Below are 21,512 nucleotides of genomic sequence, written 5' to 3'. Positions count from 1 at the left end.
AGGAGAGGTTGGAGGACATGTGACTGTCACTCCTCCACTATGTTGTGGGAGTGACAGTCAGATGTCCTCCAACCTCTCTTCAGGCAGTGGCAGGACTGCATTACTGTCACTCTGCTGAAAAAAAGAAAAAAATATTCTGGGCTGAAAACAAAAGAATCACGACAAGCGTGTATTTGAGAGCTACTTATTATGTGTCTGTCCGGCCTTCATTATGGGGAGGATGTGTCCTGTTTCTCTCTGATTAGAGCTGCTCTGCTTGGGCCATGCGTTCGCCTGTCGATGGAGGATGGAACACAATGAAACACAGTATCGCAATAAAGAAATAAACAAGTGAGGAAACAAGATACTGTTAGGGTTACTGTTCTGAAAGGACCAATCAAATGCAGGACACGGAAAGAGGCAGGTTGCAGTACCGAAGCTGTGCTTTACCTTTAAGCTAATATGAAATCAAAATCTTACATTAGCATAGGGAGTGAGGATGTACATTAACACAGGAAGCCAAATTAGAGGAAATTAGAAATGTCAATTTAAGACCTAAAAAAATGTAGTAAAAAGCACTTTGAGAAAATTGCTATATGAGTTCAGATCTAATTACCAAAGCACATTTTACTTTAGGCTGGGCCTATCTTGTGACTGATAGGCTGCTACAGTATGGGCTGTCCCTAACATTTTAGCGAGTTGGCGCTCTAAGAATCCTGAATATTAACCCACTGAGGGTATTGTGTGTCGCCCCTCGAAGAGACCAGCAGCAGCTAATTTGTGAAAAACCTGAGCCAGTTGTGTGCTGTGCGGTAGAGGTTAATGATTATTTTCAACATACTCATCATTTTACTCATCGGTGTTACTAAAGGACAAGATCAGAGAGGCTAAGGACAATTACAGGAGGAAGCTGGAGTGGAAACTCCAGCAGAACAGCATGAGAGAGGTGTGGAGGGGCATGAAGACCATCACTGGATTCAGGCCAACCAACAGCAGGGGAGCTGAGGGAGGTGAGAATAGAGCCGACGAGTTGAATCTGTTTTTCAATAGATTCGACACCACAGTGTCTGCTCCCACCCCCACAACCTCACCTGCAGTCAGCCTGGAATCCAGAGCCACACCACTGTGCCAGCCTCTCTCTTCACATGTTGCCTCCTGTGAGATTCCTGACACCCCTCCCCCACCCATCACCTTCACTCAATACCAGGTTGAGATGCAAATGAGGAGACTTCACTCAGGCAAGTCTGCTGGACCAGACGGAGTGAGTCCCCTTGTCCTCAAGACCTGTGCCCCCCAGCTGTGTGGAGTCTTTCATAAACTGTTTATGCTGAGTCTGAGTCTGCAGAGGGTCCCGGTGATGTGGAAGACATCATGCCTCGTCCCTGTACCAAAGACGCCTCGTCCCAGTGGCCCCCAGGATTACAGGCCCGTGGCACTGACCTCCCACATCATGAAGACCCTGGAAAAGCTCATCCTGGACCAGCTGCGACCCATAGTAAGACCACATCTGGATCCCCTTCAGTTCGCTTATCAGCCTCGTCTCGGAACAGAGGACGCCATCATCTACCTGCTCAATCGTGTCTACACCCATCTGGACCAGCCGGCGAGCACTGTGAGGGTCATGTTTTTTGACTTTTCCAGTGCTTTCAACACCATCAGGCCGACCCTCCTGGGTGATAAGTTAGCAGCGATGCAGGTGGATGCTTCTCTGGTGTCCTGGATTGTTGATTACCTGACAGGAAGACCACAATATGTACGTCTCCCACAGTGTGTGTCTGACAAGGTGATTAGCAACACAGGGGCACCACAGGGGACTGTCCTCTCCCCCTTCCTCTTCACCCTCTACACCACAGACTTCAGCCACTGCACAGAGACCTGCCATCTTCAGAAGTTTTCTGATGACTCTGCGGTGGTTGGATGCATCAGCAGGGATGATGAGACAGAGTACCGGGCTGTGGTCGACTCCTTTGTCACGTGGTGTGAGCAGAATCATCTGCAGCTCAACGTGGCAAAGACCAAGGAACTGATCGTGGACTTCAGGAAGACCAGGAAACACTTGACCCCTGTTTCAATCCAGGGGGTCAGTGTTGACATTGTGGAGGACTATAAATACCTTGGAGTACACATTGACAATAAACTGGACTGGGCTAAAAACACCACAGCACTTTATAGGAAGGGCCAGAGTCGTCTCTATTTTTTGAGGCGACTGAGGTCCTTCAACATCTGCCAGAAAATGCTGAGGATTTTCTATGAGTCTGTGGTGGCCAGTGCGATCCTCTATGCTGTTGCATGCTGGGGGAGCAGGCTGAGGGTCGCAGATGCCAACAGACTTAATAAACTGATCCGTAAGGCCAGCAATGTTGTGGGGATGGAGCTGGACTCCCTCAAGGTGGTGTCGGAGAGGCGGATGCTGTCCAAGATAAAGACAATGTTGGATAACACCTCCCACCCACTCCATGACATGTTGGTCAGCCACAGGAGCACGTTCAGTGAGAGACTGAGATTACCGAAAAGCACCACTGAACGACACAGGAAATCATTCCTGCCTGTGGCCATCTCCCTGTACAACGCATCCACTTAACACACTGTTTGCTGCTACAGCTACACATGTTTCTTTTCCAAATATTTATTTATAAGTGACTTATGTATGTATGTATGTATGTATATGTATATATTGTACTATTCTTAGTTAGTGTATTGTCTGTCTTGTCTTAATGTTGGTTTAAAATGGAGCACTGTAACAAAAAATAATTTCCCCCAGGGATCAATAAAGTATTCTGATTCTGATTCTGATTCTGATTTTAGTAAAGATGTAGGTAATTGTACTTACAGCTGTAAAGTGAATTAGCATTGTCCAGTGTACTGCTGGGCCAAGCCCAGGGCTGGACATGCTGATCATCAAGTATAACTTTACAGGTGAAAAACGTTTTCAACCATATTTTTCAGGGAAAAGCAATTTTTTTAAGTAGTTTTATCAGAATGGACTGGACCATCTACATTACGTGCAGAAATTAAAATGTGGCTCTCTGTCATCATCCCTGGGTTTTGTACCCAGGACTTTTTATGGGTTCATGATTCCTATTTGATTTTGATTTGTATTTTTGTATTTGTATATAAGTTTTGTTCCTTGTTTCTCTTGTAATAACTTGTAATGAATAACTGGATGAGGCAGTCGTCCCTTGAAGAACTTTAGACGACACACAGACGCACACAAATATACTGTGGACGTTTGAGTTTCTTCGCCCTGATAGGTATTTTCCTATAAGATTGTGGTTGTGTGTGAACCAAAAGCCTGTGAAATACTTATATACCTTAACACAGCCCTAGTGTTTCCTCTAATGTGAGGTGGTTCATGGACCTTTTCTTCCTTTGAGACACTACCACACAGCCTCTTCTTTTCTCAGTACTCGAAGTCTTGTGTTCTTAATTTATCAAATTCTGTACCTGTGATGAAGCTGCTTTTCTATCTCTGAGAGAACAAAGCTTGACGTATTGATCTTCCAGTAGTGTGTTACTTTTGCACTGCCTGATCGTGCTTTGGATGCAACTGATCCAGTTTCTGCAAAGCATTTTAGTGTGCCATGCGCTGCCCTGTAGGAAACCTTTAATCTAGCCAATATTTGATGCTGAGAAAGCATCTCCTTACTTACAATAAAACTTTTACTTCTTTCACTTTCTCTGATGCCTGGTTTCCCAATATCACAGTGTTACTTAGTCAGCAATGTTCTGCTGGAAACCTCAGGTACAGAAATAATTTTAAGTAATAATAATAATTCTTTAAGTAAACACACCCTTAAAGCCTACAACAATACAGGAGATAAAACCAATTAAAACTGCCAAAAATCTTACAGAGTCCCAATAGTAAATAGAGCTTTTGGATAAATAAAAAAGGGCCTTTCTCAAAATGTAGGCTATCAAGAACATGTAGTGCTGTGGCTTTCATTGTCATGATACATTGTAGATTTTCATGGATTCCACGCTGGACATGCTTCCACGGCACACTTAATTCTGCCAGATGCTTGGAAAAACATCTATGTGGCTTCCAAGACATTTCTTCTGGTTCAACCTCTTTTATTGTCCTCCAAACTACATTTGCTTTTCACAATCTCTTTTCACTTGTGGTTAAAAAAGCATATTAGTCTACCACCAAATATAATGTGTATGCCAGTGTTGCCCTAAATTAACAATCTAGGTAGTTTAAAAACTCATTTTTCATGCTTCTGTAATGGTTGCTCTACCAGCATGAACACGCTCTTTAATCAAAATGGTATTTTTAAATCTAAAATAAAATTATTGTTGTTATTCATGAATTTTGAATAAAAAAAAATCAGAAATAATAGTGAAGCACATTTGTATTTCCATCCATCCATCCATTCGCTTCCGCTTATCCTTTTCAGGGTCGCGGGCGGCGCTGGAGCCTATCCCAGCTGTCATAGGGCGAAAGGCGGGGTACACCCTGGACAGGTCGCCAGTCTGTCGCAGGGCTAACACACAGGGACAGACAACCATTCACACTCACATTCACACCTAGTGACAATTTGGATTAATCAATTAACCTATCCCCACAAGCTGCATGTCTTTGGACGGTGGGAGGAAGCCGGAGTACCCGGAGGGAACCCACGCAAACACGGGGAGAACATGCAAACTCCACACAGAAAGACCCCGGCCTGATGGTGGAATTGAACTCAGGACCTTCTTGCTGTGCGGCAACAGTGCTAACCACCGTACCACCGTGCTGCACATTTGTATTTTTTAATTAAAATTACCATAATTTATTTGAATTCTTGTTTAAAAAACAATGTTTTTTGAATGATGTGTTTGAATTGTTTCTTACATTTCAGACAAGTCCAGTGTGCTGGCTTAAATTTGGATATAATTTTTTTTATTATTATTATAATGTTTTTCAAATAATTTTAAATTATAAACAAGATTTTGATAGATTCCAAAATATTTGTGTTTTTCTTGTTCTTTTTTTTTTTTTAAATGACATCAGAAACAGCAGTATGCGACATTACGTGATGGCAGAGCTTCAGTTCATCCTTTGTCATTTTTTTTTTTTTTTTTTTAAATAAATAGGACAGGGGGGATGAATGAGAGAAAGAGGGGGAGAGAAAGAAAGAAAACCAAAGGGGAGAAGAGACGGTGAGAAGGGGGGGGAAGAGAGAGAAAAAAAAAAAAAAAAAAAAAGAACTCCTGGGTCACCTGTATGGAGAAAAAAAAAAAAAACAAACAAAAAAAACAAACAGAGGAGACAGCAAACAACAAAGAGTAACATAATAATAGAGAAAACAAAGCACCATCACAATAAACTAGCTAGTCATAGATATCAATATTTACTAAATAATAAACGATATTGTGCAGCACGCAAGATAGACAGCGCACAGTGTGCTTTGAGGCAGCAGCCAAGAAAGCTTTAGTCCGCGTCTGTGAATACCCATGTGTGCATACCTGTGTGGATCAGCATGCTTGCATTCCAAAGGTTTCTCCATGTAATGATCTGCTAGGGAGTGTGGGGGGGCCACAGCCCCGTCCTCCAGGGTGTGAAGCGGGTATGGAGGAGATCAAAACTCCAGACATCCAGAGGCCCCCCAGTAATAACAGGCAATCTAACAAATGTGGACAGGTAAATGTCTTCTATGCTAATGGTCCTAGCCTAAGGGAAGCTTTCCTTGATTGGCTGGAAATCACATTATGTTGTGGGACTGAACCAAGCAGATGTAAAGTGTCACGAGTAGGAAGTAAAGCAATATCAAAACAAGAAATTTGTACAATAAAGGAATGCATGGAATACATTCATTAATATCATGCAAAATATAAAATATTTAACCAAAAAGCAAATGATAATAATAAATATGCCAAACATAAAATACAGTATAACTGCTTCCACTGGATGACAATTACAAATGCAAAACCAGCATCGGGAAAAAGAAAAGCTGCATGCTTCAAATATTTCGAGTTTAAAAAATACGCAATTTACCAGAAACCAACAAAAAGCAGACAGCAGCCATCAAAAATACACTCTTTATGATCAGCATGATTACAGGAAGAACAGAACAGAACTGGTATCACACCCCTGCTGATTCAATTACACTGACTCTCTGAACTGCAACAAATTAACTTTAAATTATCATTAACATTTAAGGCTCTTCTTTGTGCTACATATCTCCCTGACCTCCTCCAGACTTACCTTCCCTCCTGCTCCCTGCAGTCTGTATCGATAGATCAAGTGGCAGCCTCAGAGCTATGAGTGCTAGGACCTTCTTCTGTGATGTATTGACACTCTCATTCACACACTGGACTCCTTAACAGAAAAAAACTGCCTTATAATCCTGTCTTTTTAAACTATCTTAATCCCTTTTCTGTTTGACTTTTTTAATTAACAATACTACTTTTAACTCAGTGCTGAGCCATGCTCACTATTATTGTTATTAATAAAAATAAGGATTTCAAATAAGGTATTTTTTCTAAGTTGCCACAAAAGCTTAAAGAGCAGACAATTAAGGTCCTTTCCAAATTTTTAGTTGAGTTTCAACAATATGTGTACTTTCAAGTACCATAAAGCATATGCCTACCGGTCCTTTTAAGGGGTCATGAAAGGATACAGTGTACTCCATCTAACACTGGACAAAAGCTGGGGTCAATCATGGAACTGAATAGGAGCTCAGGTCAATTTGGGTGGAAGCAACTTAAATAGGTTTTGTCAAGTGATCATTTCTTATGAGGATCCATGTCAACCTAGTGAGTTGGTTTACTGTTTCTGGAACGTTTCCTGCCTCCGGTCCATCGTGTTTGGTTTCCTTGAGTCAACAAATGCCCTGTGAGATGGAATCTAAAAGCTGCAGCAGGGTGTGTTTCGTCAATCCTTGTATGCATCCAGACTTTGCAGCACACAATCTCCGCTTTTCTGATGGATAGACATTTCTGTTTGTTATTAAAGGGACAGCTTAAAAGGCAGAAAATACCCTTCAATTCATTCATTTTTGAGTTTAGCTTAGCATAAAGAATGATGAAACAGCCAAGCCAAATCTGCCCAAATGCAAAAAAGTCTTTAAGTACAGCTAAAACTCAACAATAAACATACTATAGCATCTAATTTATTTATTAATATGAATGGCAAGGCATTATACCATAAAATGCAGATTTTCTGGAGGCTCAAAAAGAAACAGTCTGAGGTGAAAAAAAGGTTTATACGGATTAAGTAGATGTGGTCTAATGTATTGGTCAAAGTTGCCAGAGAGATAACTGAGTCTTGGATCCAGCTTCCGTCTCTAATTAACTAGTTTTCATCCCCAATTGTGACATTTCATCAGAAGCTACAGGCGTCACGCAGGCATGCACTGATGCACCAGCTGACACAATGTTGGACAGCAACAGCAGCTACAAAGTACGCGTAAAGGGTGAATCACAAGTTTAGGAGGCTTCTATTTTGCATTTTGTTTTCACTCAGGGATCACTTTAACTTTCACGCACTGCTTAATTATGTTCCTTCAAGGAGCTGGTTGTGGCTAGGAAAGGATTGTAATTTGGGTTGAAATGCCAACATTAACGCCACATTTTAAAAGGCTTAATTCATTTGACAGTGGGATCACTTGGGAATGACGCTGTTTCGCTACTGCTAGGCTGATGCAAGAATCCCAGCTCTGTGGCATGAAGTCAAAACTCTGAGTACCAACAAACCAACAGACAGACAGAGGTTGTTGTGGGAGTAAATGCAGTCTTCTGGAGGTCAATAGGCCATTATTGTGTTTGTCTCTTCTACTCAAAGGTTCATTAGTAGATAGCCATCAGAGGAGAGAGAGCAGCTTGGTCAAAGACTTTTCTCTTATCAAAACACAAATTACAGTGCCAACTCCCCTAATGTTTCCATCCACTGTACTGCATTGTATCATGACACACTTGAAAGTGCCAAATAACCATTTTTATTTCTGTAATATTATTTTTCTTCTTTCATTCATATAAATCGTGATCATCTAAAGTTCACTGTAGATTACTGACATGACTTCACTGCAAAATACTGCACTTTTTAATGCCTTGTCATTACCTGCATAATTACTTTTTGAAGTAATCACAGAGAAGGGAATGAAATTTTCCCCAGATGATCTTAAAAAACTGACAGAGTGGTAATTAGTGCTGACGCAGGCTGCGGTGCTAGCTATGTTGTCAGAAAAATGCCAGAAAGAATGACATAATTTCACTTGATTCAACTCAGCCAAGCTTAGCTCAAATCAAATCAATACTGAATCAGCTCACACACAAATCACATTAACAGAGGGCAGAGAGCATGTAATAATGAGAGCAGACAGAGTCAACAGATACATATATCCTTCACTTCAAAGTCACACTCTTGTCCATCTTCGTTTAACCTAAATGGAGGAAATAAACCTCTGCGACACAGTGATGGTCTACATTGCCGACTTATTTGCCCACCCTTGATTACACACTCTGGCATTCTGACAATCTGAAAGGTGACACAAAACGCTAAATGAGCAATTGGATTGGTTTGCAGAGCCAAGTTCCTCTAGTTGACCGCTAATTAAACCAAACCGGATGAAAGGTAACAAATGAATCTGTGCGGAAGAAATCTGAGAGATTTAAAGAAAGGTAGTATTGTCAAACACAAGGTGGCAAATGAAGACAACGACTGAGAAACAATTAAAGTCACTATTGTGTCTGATCTCAGTGTCCAATTCATGAAGCACATTTTCCTCCACCAAATGAATCAATGTCATTAATTAAATACTCGTTAAGACTTTTCCTGAGGGAAATGGCTGATAGCTAAACAGTAAATTAGACAGAACCACAACAGATGCTTATTTTAGCCTGCTACAAAACAACAAGAGGGAAGGAATCATTTAAAGTACAACAGTCACTTACATTAGCATGTCTTGCTGTGACTGAAATGAAATGATTATTTATTGACCAGTTCCTGTGCTAAGCTCACTTGCATTTCTTCGACAGGACGTGTGAGGTCATATAGAGCATACCTAATAGGCTAATCACCTGTAAGCATGCCCGCAGTAACACATAATTATTTGTAAAAAAAAAAACAAAAAAAAACCTTGTGTGCCTCACCTGTCTATGTTATAGGATTTTATGAAAATTTAAATAATGTATTTATCTACTGGAGATAGTGATTTTTTATTTTAATGCCGCAAATAAACAGATTTAAATCTAGATCAATACAGTGTGTTAGTAGTATCAAGTTTGGTATTTTATCTTTTTATTACTTCTATGTTAGATAATAGACCAATTGCTTCCCCCACCATTGCCCTTCCAAAGAAAATCAATGCATGTGATGTTTTCTGCCATGTAAGTAATGATACGTGTCCACAGGTGTGTTTTGCACTCTATGGATTGTACTGCTTCCCTCCATTGGAGAGGCTTATGATAGGTGATTGACAGACGGCTTCTCCGTCGCATTGTTGCACTTGGACAAATGCCTCTCATAGGCTTTCTGCTCCTGGATTTCAGATCAACTCCAAGATAGAAGCTTCTTTCTAAACTTTGTCTTACATTAAGTCCCGCTATTCAAACTCCAACCTCCTTCTGAAAACAAAAGGTGAGGCTAGATGAACTGTGCAACTGCTAAATCTGTTTTCATTCTGTTTTCACAGGCTTCAAGTCACACCTGATAACTCTGATTTGCCTAAAACTCCACTTTATGCAAGCAAACCACTTAAGTAGGCAACTAGACTATCCAGTTCTCAAAATAAAATACAACAGTACTAGAATGCACTGCAAGGCTAGTTACATCATCAGCAAAAAAGAATGGCATTGACACATCAAGGAGAACCTGCAGTGTTGGTATGACAGAGAAAAATGCTTGGGATAAATTATTAAATGTCCATTTTTGGAATGAATTTTCTGACCTCTTGCAGGAAGTGGCAACAGGAAGTCTTGGTAACAACGTTGTCTGCATTCTTGTTCACTTATACTGAGTAGGCCACTAAAAAGCACAATCTTAACTTCAGCCAGTGGAGCTCTCATAAGACCGGGAGCTTTTTAATATTAAGACCATTATTAACTACATCTCTGTTGATTTTGTCTTCCATCTCTTTTATTCACTTTCCCCCATCTACCTGTCCACTCATGGGGAGGACAGAGAGAGGTTGCAGAAAGAGATAACGGGTCTTATCTTCTCCCCGCCAGACGCTCAGAGACCCAATCCAATCGAGACCTGGTTAAAACAATTCATCGACTTTTACGCAAAAAGCCTCAGTGGGAAATAGGTTCATGAGGGAGGGGAGACATTCTTTTGTTAAAAATTTGTGTCTTGAAGGAACAATGCATCGATTAGGTGAAGGGTGAACAGGGCATCAGCGTATAGAATGAGCAAAGTTTTAAATCTATTTAAAAGAGATTAAAACCAACCAAATGAAAACAACACGTGTGCGCATGTTCTTTTAGGCCCCACATATTAGCCATAAAATGACACTTTACTGATTTTTCCTGGTAACGCAGCTCAGTTTCAGTTTGTGCTGCGCTAGGGAATTGGTTAGCATGTTGTTCATCAATAGGAAAATGTTTAGCTAAGACAGTAGCTAAGTAGCTACTTGAATACCATTTCATAACACCAGGCTGCACATGGATTTTATGCTCCCAAACCAGGTAAAGTAGCAAAAAGTAAAATATGTAGCTGTTGTGTTTTAGGAGGTTAAAAACAATCTTAAAATTTTTCTTCTTTTCTTTTCCGAGCCATGATTTTGTTTGGTTGCTGCTCTGGGGGCGTTTCACAGCACATGTAAAAACCTCTCTGTGGACCAAATGTCACAGAGGTGATTCATTCTGCAAGACGTCAGACCATGTCATTTTCCTACCCTCCAATGTGTCAGAAAGGTTACCGAGACTGCCCCTTTCCTGTCCACTACAGACCACAGTTATTCTTTCATGTCTAATTTAGACACTTTCTATTAGGCCTAATGGTCCTCTTGCCACTACCAGCATTACACCTGATCAAGTGTTCACTGCAAAAACCTCTGGTGTACATAATTTATTAAATAACTCTTAGTAGAAAACAACCATTGCTTAGCTAAAATAATTCCAGTGTCATGATCGTTTTTTGTCTGGATTTGTATTTTTTTGAAAGGAGGAGATCATCGTGTCTGAATGTTATTTTTTAGGTTATCATGAGTTTTGTGATTGAGCCTCACTCATCTGTTAATGTTCTTTATGGCTGGTTTCTCTGAGTGTTCTCTCCGCTTCATTTCTTTGTCTCTCCAGTCTGTCGTTTGTCTCCATGTCTCTATATCCCTGTGTACGCCCTGTCTTACTTTCATAGTCTCTCGCCCTGTGCACGTTCAGTTTTCTCATCAGTCAGACTAGTTTCAGACCTGTGGTCTGTTCCCTCATATCCTCTGTGTATTTATGTTGTCAGTCTCCCTCTGCTCATTGTCTTGTCGTCCACTCACGCTGTGTGTTTTCTAGTGTGAGTTCTGCCTAACCTGCCACATAGCCAAATCGTGGCATCTAGACTTATTTCAGCTGCTTTCAGTGAAATTTTGCAAATTTCTGAGTAATTCTGAACTAAAAGGATGCTCTGACAGTGCCTCTGAGCTCCGCCTCTCTACTAACTTTCACCAACCGTGTCGTGGTAATTTTGCCTGACAGACAGATAAAAAAAACAAACAGACAAGCGGACAAATGATAATGAAAACTCCACCTACAGCTTTGGTGACTGGCTTTTATTTAGCAGAAGATATTAGGGTTGGGGCCAATTAGAGTTCAATTTCACTTCTCTGCAATGGCTGATTTATCAGCCTTTAAAAGCCACACCGTAATGGCCACATCGGGTTGAACTCACGAGCAGATGGTTGAATAAATATATTTCTCCATCATTGTCTTGTGATGGCCCATTGCATCTAAGAAATTAAAGATGACTGAGAGCTGTGATAGCGCTGTAAACAAAATGCAAGACCCATAATTCATTGCAAAAAGTCATCTGCTGGTCAATGGTCAGAGTGTCAATTATCTAGCCAGAGGTTGTTCATTTAAGGAGTAATGCAGAAAATAAGGTGAATAAAAGGAGGAAGCTTAGTCAGAGAAAGAGAAGGAATTTAACACACACCTCAGTTCCAAGATAAATCGGCTTGAGGGACCCAACCGGGAAATTTACGTCAAATGGTTTGATTTGCTCCCTCCCCGGCCAAAGAGCTCCTTATCTGGATGGAGACAGATCAGTGATAGAGCTGAAGGTCTCTATTAATAGGCTGAGGTGGAAGTTTGAGGTGGCATGCTTACCAGCAACAGTTCTCAACCCAGGAGGCAAGTCTAAGCAAGAGAGTGAGGAAATAACTAAATAATATGTCCTCTTAAACAACTGGAAATGATTCATTTTAGTTTATTTGGTCATATTTACTAATTTCACCATAAATATAAATGTAAAAAGGAGAAGAAAGAAGAAAACATGATTTCTGTACATGAATGCACAATTTGGAAGGAATAAAAGATACGTTTTTTTAAAAATTGACTTCTTTTTTTTTAATGGTAAAAGTTACAGTACAGCACTTTGCATTCTTAATATATGATACAAAAAGTGAAATGAAGTATCCATTGACAGAAGCAGTAGTTGTTTTTCAATGAACTACAAAAATTCTCAGGTTTGATCTTTTCATTTTATGCATTTTCAGATCAGGATGTATAGCAAGTCATTTACTGAGGCAATTCATTACCCATCAGTTCTTGGATCCTTTCACACTTATGTTTTGGTTCATGTTCCCACAGTCATTGATTGGGTCAGAGCTTTGGGGAGCATGTTTCTCTCTCTCTGGTCTGATTTCACTGAGCCCTTCACACATTCAAAACAGTCTTTCGAGCTGCCTCCATAGTATTTCATGTTGAGGGCAATGTTCCTTTCTTTGAAAGCTGTCTCCCAGAAGCATTGTGACTTGTCAAGATGCATTTCAGCAAACTCCAGTCAGGCTTTGTCATGTGTGTCTCTCAAAAATGGGGTCTTCTCGAGTCCAGTTTCTCCACAGTGCCCAATTTTGTTCAGAAAGCAAAAATCCTACCATGATCCACTGTTATTCCTCCATTTTTTGCCACTTTGGATCAGTTTCTGGCTTTTGGCCATACACAGAGACGTTAGGAAGGGTACCATGAACCCTGCAGAATTGGCAATAGGGACTTGAGGCTGTTTCAGAGTGATCTTGTAGTCATTTCCTTGACCATATCTACAAATTACTTTTTTCCTCTCTTCTAGTTTTCTTTTTCTCTTTCACACCAAACAGTATAATGTTCAAGTTTAGATATGTTAACTGATAGAACTGGGGAAGATTTGGGTTCAGTAAATTAATCAAATCAATTTTAATCATAACAGTAAGGCTTCTAATTGACCTCTGTCTTTCTGTTAAAAACATGCTCTTACATGAATTATTTGCCAGGAGGAACAATTCTAGAGTCTTACACATTATTCTTTCTATTATTCCCAGCCATTATCATAATATTATATAAGTATTGTAAATTATTTTTCCTACTAGATGACATCTTGTGGACTTTACAGCTTTACAGATACAGCTAAAGAAAGTAAAAGCGTATTTCTTGTAGCAACATCATGATATGCTGCAATCTTTTAAGTTATATCTACAAAATCTTATGTGCCATTTGTCACCTCACTGTTGTGTCATAAGCTCTCGATGCTGTGTTGATGTTGGCAAAATGAGGTTCAGGAGGAGCAGATAGCTGAAAAGAAAGTGTTCGTTCAAGAAGCAGGAAGAGCCGGGAACAGAACAGGAGGAGAGCGAAACGTGAAGAAGGACGGAAGAGGTGAGTCTGTGAGGAAAAGGGGCACTAATAGAGGTCATAACCATTAGCTAAGAAATCTGGATGTGGACAGAAGGCCAAAGCATCAGGGACTTAGAGATACACAACCTAGTGGTTTGCAGGGTTTTACTTCTACCTGAGGGTCAATCCAAATAAAAATGAGAAAAGTGACTCAAGGACAGCTGGTTCAGCAATACTTTAGAAATATTTAATACTTTTAAAATAGTAAATGCTTCTTTGTCACACAGCCCTTCATGGAGTTATAAGCACACACACACATTCACACATTCTCCAGTCTGTTTTCATTCCTCTGGGTTTTATCTGAAAGGGAAAGTGATTGGTATTCAGTAGAGCGGAGAACAGAAACACTCTGTTATCTACCAGTGTTCCCTGGAAGCTTCACTTCTGTCATGTCTCTGCTGTCTAACACACTCACGCACGCAAAACACTCACTGACTTGCAATCATGCACAGATTCAAGTACGCACACTCCCACATGCACGCACACATAGCGGCCACAGCCTGAGTTTGGTAAGCGGCACTGAGCACCTAATCTACAGTTAAAGCCTCTTTAAAGCATGAAAACAGTCTAAAAATGAAAAACTGACTTGGATTTTAAAGCTCAAACAATGTCTTCAAGTAATTGTAGTAAAAATCATTAATTTGGACAATAGTGCAACGGTTAGCACCTTTTCTTCACAGCAGAAATATTCTGGGTTTAAAAGTCTGCGTCAGAATTTGTTTTTTGCACATTACATTGGTGATCATGAGGGTTTACTCCAGTTTTGTACCAAAACAAACCTGCAAAAACATTCATCTTGGGATAATTGGAGGTTCGAAATTGGTGGTGGGTGTGGATGACTGAGGATAAAGCTAGTCCATTTGTGTCTCTGTGTCTTTTTCCAAGGTGTGCCCATTCTCTTTCCCTGTGACAGCTCATCAAGGCGCCATCCCCCGCAACCCAAAGTTAGATACACAATCAAGAAAACTGACAAAAAATCTCTTTGTGTTTTTAGCCAGCTGTAACTGCCTCATTATAGAAAATGTTGTATGAGATGTTGTGGCTTTCCAACTTCTCACTAGAGTATAAAAGTGAACTTTAGCAAGTAATACATGAAGACAACATTATCGATAAATTATTAATGACTACTGCCCTTAAACTAACAGTGACAAATCAGTCAAATTACTATAAACGTTACAACAGTACTGTAAACACCTTTGCTTATGCTGTTCAAACTCACGCATCCTTCAAATATTGCGCATATGTTCCACAATATGAAGTTACTGCTAAAATATTTATAAATTTACATGTGACAGCAAGTCAAGTATATGAAAGATTAATGTAGACAACATGGTATCACCCACTGGTTCATGGACTCGTTTTAAAGCCTCAGTGTTAGCGTTTTAGCCATCAGCATGTTCATTTTTTTTCTTTCAAAAGTGACTATTTGACTATTTGAATTGAAAAGTAGAATCCATGAGCTGCATGCACATGCACATAATTTGTGGGAAATAGAATGCAAAAAAAGTGAAACTGTAAATGCTAGAAATAGGATGCACAGTGATGTAGAGGTTAGCACTTTTCACTCACAGCTTTAAGGTCACTGATTTAAATTCATCAACCAGCTGGGGGCTTTGTTCCGTGCATGTTTGGTTTACTTCTACAGTCCAAAGACGTGTGTTTTTTAACTACAAATTAAACAAATGTCTAAATGTGACTGTGAACGCTGTCTTTCTTTTTGTGTGTTAATCTTTTATTGTCATTTGTGATTCCTCTTGGATGTGAGTGGCATAAATTTCATCATTACATGAGGGCAAATATCTGTGCAGATGTTTGCATGTCTGGCTGTTTTTGTGAAGATACAGACACATCATCTAGGCAATGGGCTTAAAAGAAACTTCAAATAAGTATAAGGGGAAAGACTACTTAATCTCCACGTCTCGCTGTTTGTGTCCATGTCCACAACAGAGTAGGATCGAAGCTTTATACTGGTGACCTGCCGATGGTGTACCCTACCTCTTGACCTATGACCACTGGTATGGGTTTCAGCTCCCTATGACCCTGAACTGTATAAAGCAGACTTTTTTGGATGGACTGCTAGTGAAATTAACCTCACAGCAGTCTTAATAGTTTGTCACATAACTCCAGGTAAAAGCTATAAACACAACAAACACAAGTGAGAGGTCCGGCTCAGTCGTGATTGTGCTGAGGTGAAGTTTGATAGACAATCACCACAGCCATCATTCACAGCTGACATCCCCCTAATGATTTATAACTTTAAGCTCTGAAAAAAGGTAACTGACTCAAAAAAAACCAAACAAACGTCATCCTTATTGAGCTTTTTTTGTATATGGTTGCAAAAAGGTTTTGTTTGTTTTCTTGCTTGTTTTTTGGCTCTAAAGTTAATAATTTTAACATGGAAGTGGTGATGGACTCGATTCCAGAACTAGCCTCTTGTCAGGGACCCTGGGTCGCTCAGACCCAGGGTCCCTGAGCAGTTATGGACATGTGTGTTTTTGGAGTGCTGTCCCTCGTTCTCCCTGCTTGCAAGTATGTGTGTGTGTGTGTGTGTGTGTGTGTGTGTGTGTGTGTGTGTGTGTGTGTGTGTGTGTGTGTGTGTGTGTGTGTGTGTGTGGATGCCGGTGTTTCTGAGAGCACCTGGTCTACAACTTAAGAGTGCGGTGGAGCTCTCTCCAACGCTGGATCATTGCGTGACTTCACTTTAGTCTCTTGGCCATTCAGTACGGTTAGTCTGCCGCATTGTGTGTGTCTTACGGCTGCCTGTTTGTTATCTCCCACAGGAGAAGCGTGGAGACGAGAGGTCAGCGAGCACGGGGTGCTCAGACACTGAGGAGCGGGGACAAGAAACACTGACACTGGGAAGAGGACACGTCACGGGAGTCGGAAACGCAGTGAGGATTTATTGTTATTTTCCATTTCACTGTAAATAAACGCATTGCTAAGCACACAGAGTCCAGCATTTGGGTCCTCCTTCCTCACATCCCCACGGTTGGCCAGTGTCAACCGTGACACCTCTTGCCACCATTCAATCAACTGTAGTTTTTGATACTGATGCATTAGCACAATTTGTCAAGCCGCCACTTTGTATTTCTATGGCATCAGCTGGAAAGAACAACAGGCTGCAGCCTAAGAAACAACAGAACATTCTGCCAATTACATTTATTAATTACTTTTTAATGCAAGTTGCCAAAGCGCTAAATGACCCACTTTATGTGGTTCTAGATTAAATCAGTTGCTGTGACGCTCTGCTCCTACCCTGACCACCACATGCCTGTTCCGTAACTTCTAGACCACTGTGTACCATCAAACCGTGGGTTTAAAATAACCCTGTCAGTGGTTGATGTGTGAGATGAACCAAACAAACTCCTGCAGCTCCCTATTGAACACTGCAGACCCAGGAAGCATCGGCCTGATGAGTCAATGCAGGAAGAGCTGATCATGATACTGCTGCTGTTTTTCATCACTGTCTGCCTGCCTGTTCATGGGCATCTACGCAAAACACATCCACTCACAATTATAGACATGTATACATCCAAAAGGTCCGCAAAGCCAGTGCATATAAACCAATTTTTTATTTTTTTTTTGAATTGTCTAAAATGCAAATTGAATCAAATTTATATTTAGACGGTACTCCAGAGACACTCTTAACTGAAATAATTGTAAAATATATAAAAAAAATGTAATACTTGGGTGAAAATCATTTACAGTTAAAGGTACCTGAAGCCCAGGGCTCAGCAACACCACCAAATGCTGTACTGATGCTTTTTACTGTGGCCACCTTCAGTTGCTGCTTCTTTGTGGGTCTCCAGTAACTCATGAGCATCTTTTGTTGGTTAGAGATCAGGTGACTGACTTGGCTGTTGACCAATGTCGTATTTCTTTGCCTTGATTGTAGACTTTGGCAATGCCGTACTTACCTCATTAACAGCTTTTTTCATTTTGCAAGATGAACCAAAGAAAGAAATTCCTTTCAGGTCTTTCTGTGTTGCAGAGCTGGCCAGTGCATTCAGTTTTAAGGCGGTACCAGACTGCTGATTTGGGAACTCCTAGAGGATTTACTATTTCTCATATTTATTTATTCATTTATTTATGTTTTCCAGCTAAATGACGGCCTCCTTCACTTGCATTGACATTCCCTTGGAACTTTAAGATTCCCAGCGAACAACAACAAAACACAAATTCAACATTTGAAATCAATTGGAGATCTTTTATCTGCTTAATTTGTGGTGGAATAATGAGCAAACAGCCCTCCCCTGAACATGAAACTGCATATCTAATAACTTTTGAGCCTCAGAAAATGTCCTAAACAATGTCCCCAAACAGTTAATGCAATACATTTATTAAATCCCTTTAATTTAATCTATATTCTGGTCTCCCATCACATCCGCTGTAATGGACAACAGAGGAAAATGGTTTTATTGTCCAAATACTTACTGACCTCAGTGTATTGGAATAAAACTATTGGGTAGCTTAATCTGGTTCTGAGTTGATCAAAATTAGAATGCAGGTATCAAAGATATTATAAAGCCTCATACAAGTACAATGCAGTACAGGATGTATGTATGAATGTACAGGTGAATCAACTTAATTATGGCTAGAGCTACAACACAGAAACCACAATATCTCCCAGGCTGTACAGGGAACACCCTCGGGTCCATTTTTACCCACAAACCAGTTTGCTATGTCCATGGTCATTGGTGCGGCTGATGATTAGATTGGCCTGTCTAAGTAATGAGCTCATGCCCATAAAACCGCTAAAGTCATTAACCTAATAGAGCTCACTGTAATGGACGGCCATCTTCTGCCATGGATCCCCGCCACCAAGGCCATAAAGTGCAATCTCTGATGTCTCCTGCCAGAACTCGGCTTTTAGCTTCATACCTCTACCCACCCCACCCATTAGGTCACATCCAGCAATAACTGCATCCCTACCATCCACCGTGGCTTCCACAGAGGCAATAAAGACAATTATATTAAGCGACCATTGAGATCCTATTAAGTTTTGGTTGGTTAGAGTCTTTTGGTGTGGGTTTGCAAAGTGTGGGAGGCTCTGATGCACTGCCACGTGTAACTGACATCACATCTCTCAGGTCGTGACTGTCTGCAGATGGACATACTCCAGGTCAGGTCGTGTCCGGATGTTAAACGTCACTGAATGCTCTTCCTGAGCTTCCTGAGCTTGGGAGTGACAGCCAAAACTGGTTTGTGTCAGAATAATGTGGACTTAAAGCCCTTTATGTAAGGACGTCTGAGACCATCCACTCGTTCACTCTCTATATGCTATATTCTCTATATAATCCACTCTCACTAGTTCACTGAATGGAGTTAACCAAAATGTCAGATGATTCAGACATTTATCAACACTGACCACATAGTGTACATAGCTATATCCAAAATTATTCCTTTTCATCTATTCTTACTTTCTTTATAACAACACTAAACAGTCTTCTAGCAAATTTATCATTCATTATCACTGAAAGTTGGTGCTGTCATTTTTGAGGACCGTATAACATTCACAGAAAGTAGGACATGACGTGATTTTTAATAGTTTAATTTTTAAGGCATTATATAGCGGATGACTGACACATAAATGATCCAGACACTGAAATAAAATCGATAAACGCAGTGCACGTTAACGAGGGAGTGGTTTTTGACGCAGCAAGAGTCTCACACAGCCTTTATTTCGGCCTTAATTGAGTGAGTCTAGAGATCGCCTCGGGGCTAAAAAGTACAAACAGTTTTCAATGTGAAACATCATTTAACAAAAGCTCTGAAGAGAGTGCGTGCTCATGTGTGTGGTTCACTGCTGGAGGGTAGCACCACTCAATGATGTCTCTATCCCGCCTGGACTTCCCGGATTCTTTTGGGAATTCAACCCAGCAGCACTCCAATCACCAGCTGGCTCCTGTAACCTGCTGCGAGTGCTAGATGTCTGCTGCAGACAGCCCAGGAAACAAGGATTACTGGTTAATGTCCAGAGTATGTGAACCATTTAATACATCACATTATCACACCCTGCACAGGGAGAAAGAATGTGTAATGCCCTCCTGATTTTTAGTAACAACTATCACCATGCCCATGAGCAACCTAAGCAACCGACTAAAATCTAAAAACATTTAAAACAGGGTGTCTCTCTATGGGAGCTGTAGGCCAGAGCAGTGCATCTAAATGAAGACAACAACCCCACCAGTGTTATATTAGGTACAATCCTATATACACCGATGTGCAGGGTTGAACCTTCAATTGCTTTCAGACCTGCCTTATTTATTTGTGGCATAGATGCAATAAGATGCTTGAAACATTCTTCAGATATTTTGATCCATATTAACATGATTGCTGCTGACTTGTTGACTCCACATTTATGATGCAAAACTCCCGTTCCACCTCATCCAAAAGTTCCTCTATGAGAATTTGTGACTGTGAGAGGCCATTTGAGGACACTGGGTTCACTGTCATGTTTAACAAACGAGTTTGAGATGATTTGTACTTTTTGACATGGCAGGTTATCCTGCAGCCATCAGAAGATGGGTGCACTGAGGTCATCAGAGGATGGGCTTGATCACCAACAATACTCGGGCTACTCAGGTAGGCTGTGATATTTAAATGATCAGTTGGTACTAAGAAGCCCAGTTTGTGCCAAGAAAATATCTCCGTAAATGCACTGGGTTCCTGACATGTGATTGGCTGCTTAAATATTTGTGTTAACAAACAACAGAACAGGTGTACCTAACAAAGTGGCTGGTAACTGTATGTTCCCAAGCAGTAAAAGGCACATCAGGTGAACTGTTTCTTCTTGATTCTGAGGTGCTATATCAGAACACTACACTCAAAAAATAACTTTTGAATGAACATTAAAAAAAATCATGGAACGAATTTCCATACAATTAAATTGCTTAATTTTAGCATTATGCAGCTCTGTTATTTCAACTTAATGTATTTGAGTTGGAGCTGATCCAACTCATGCAAATTACGTTAGTCCAATAAAAATACTTAATGCTAATAGAAAGCCATTTGTTAATGTGGAAATCCTTTCCATTATTATTTTAAGTTCATTTAAAGAGTTCTTTTTTTTTTGAGTTTTCAATAAAGTCTGGTTAACATAAAACTTTAATAGATTTATAACAACTTTCACATAGTTGTCACTCCAACCATCCTCTTGTCTTTATCAAGGTTTATCAAGGTTGTTTGTGGTTTAACCTCATCTTTGGCAGGTTAAACCATAATAAATAGCAATAGTATACACATGTGTATGCTTTTCTGCCTCTTATATCCCCAGTGATTCTGCTGTGGTTTGAAATCTCACGTGATCTTGGACTCTCACGAGTCCAGGCAACCACTCTAACCACTCTTGCTACATTGTATCATGTAATCTCAACAAGAATAAATAAAGATAAGTTGTTTAATTTCATGCAGATCCTACATGATTTAATTACGTTCACCATAGAAACATGAAATTATTTTTGTTCAAATTACTTGTTAAGAGTCTTGTAAATGTAACAACCACCCATTTTTTGGAGTGTAGGCCAAGCACACTTGGACTAATTCATGAACCATTTGAAAAAAAATTTAACGTTAAAAAACAAAAAAAGGAGCTTTTTTAAAACATAAATAAAAGAACAGTTTTCACCACAATTCAGCGCTACTGCCAATAAGGTACAAAGCATAAGAATAAAAATACCTGATATTGGTGTACCCTTAAATGTACAAAAACTACTTTATTTATTATTATTGCACAATTGGAAATCATGACCCAA

This window comes from Rhamphochromis longiceps, linkage group LG1 (assembly GCF_057381845.1).
Source record: "Rhamphochromis longiceps isolate RC_006_pf linkage group LG1, R_longiceps_female_GT1.1, whole genome shotgun sequence".
Taxonomy (NCBI): domain Eukaryota; kingdom Metazoa; phylum Chordata; class Actinopteri; order Cichliformes; family Cichlidae; genus Rhamphochromis; species Rhamphochromis longiceps.
The sequence above is the reverse complement of the archived record's forward strand: the minus strand, read 5'-3'. Positions refer to the sequence as shown.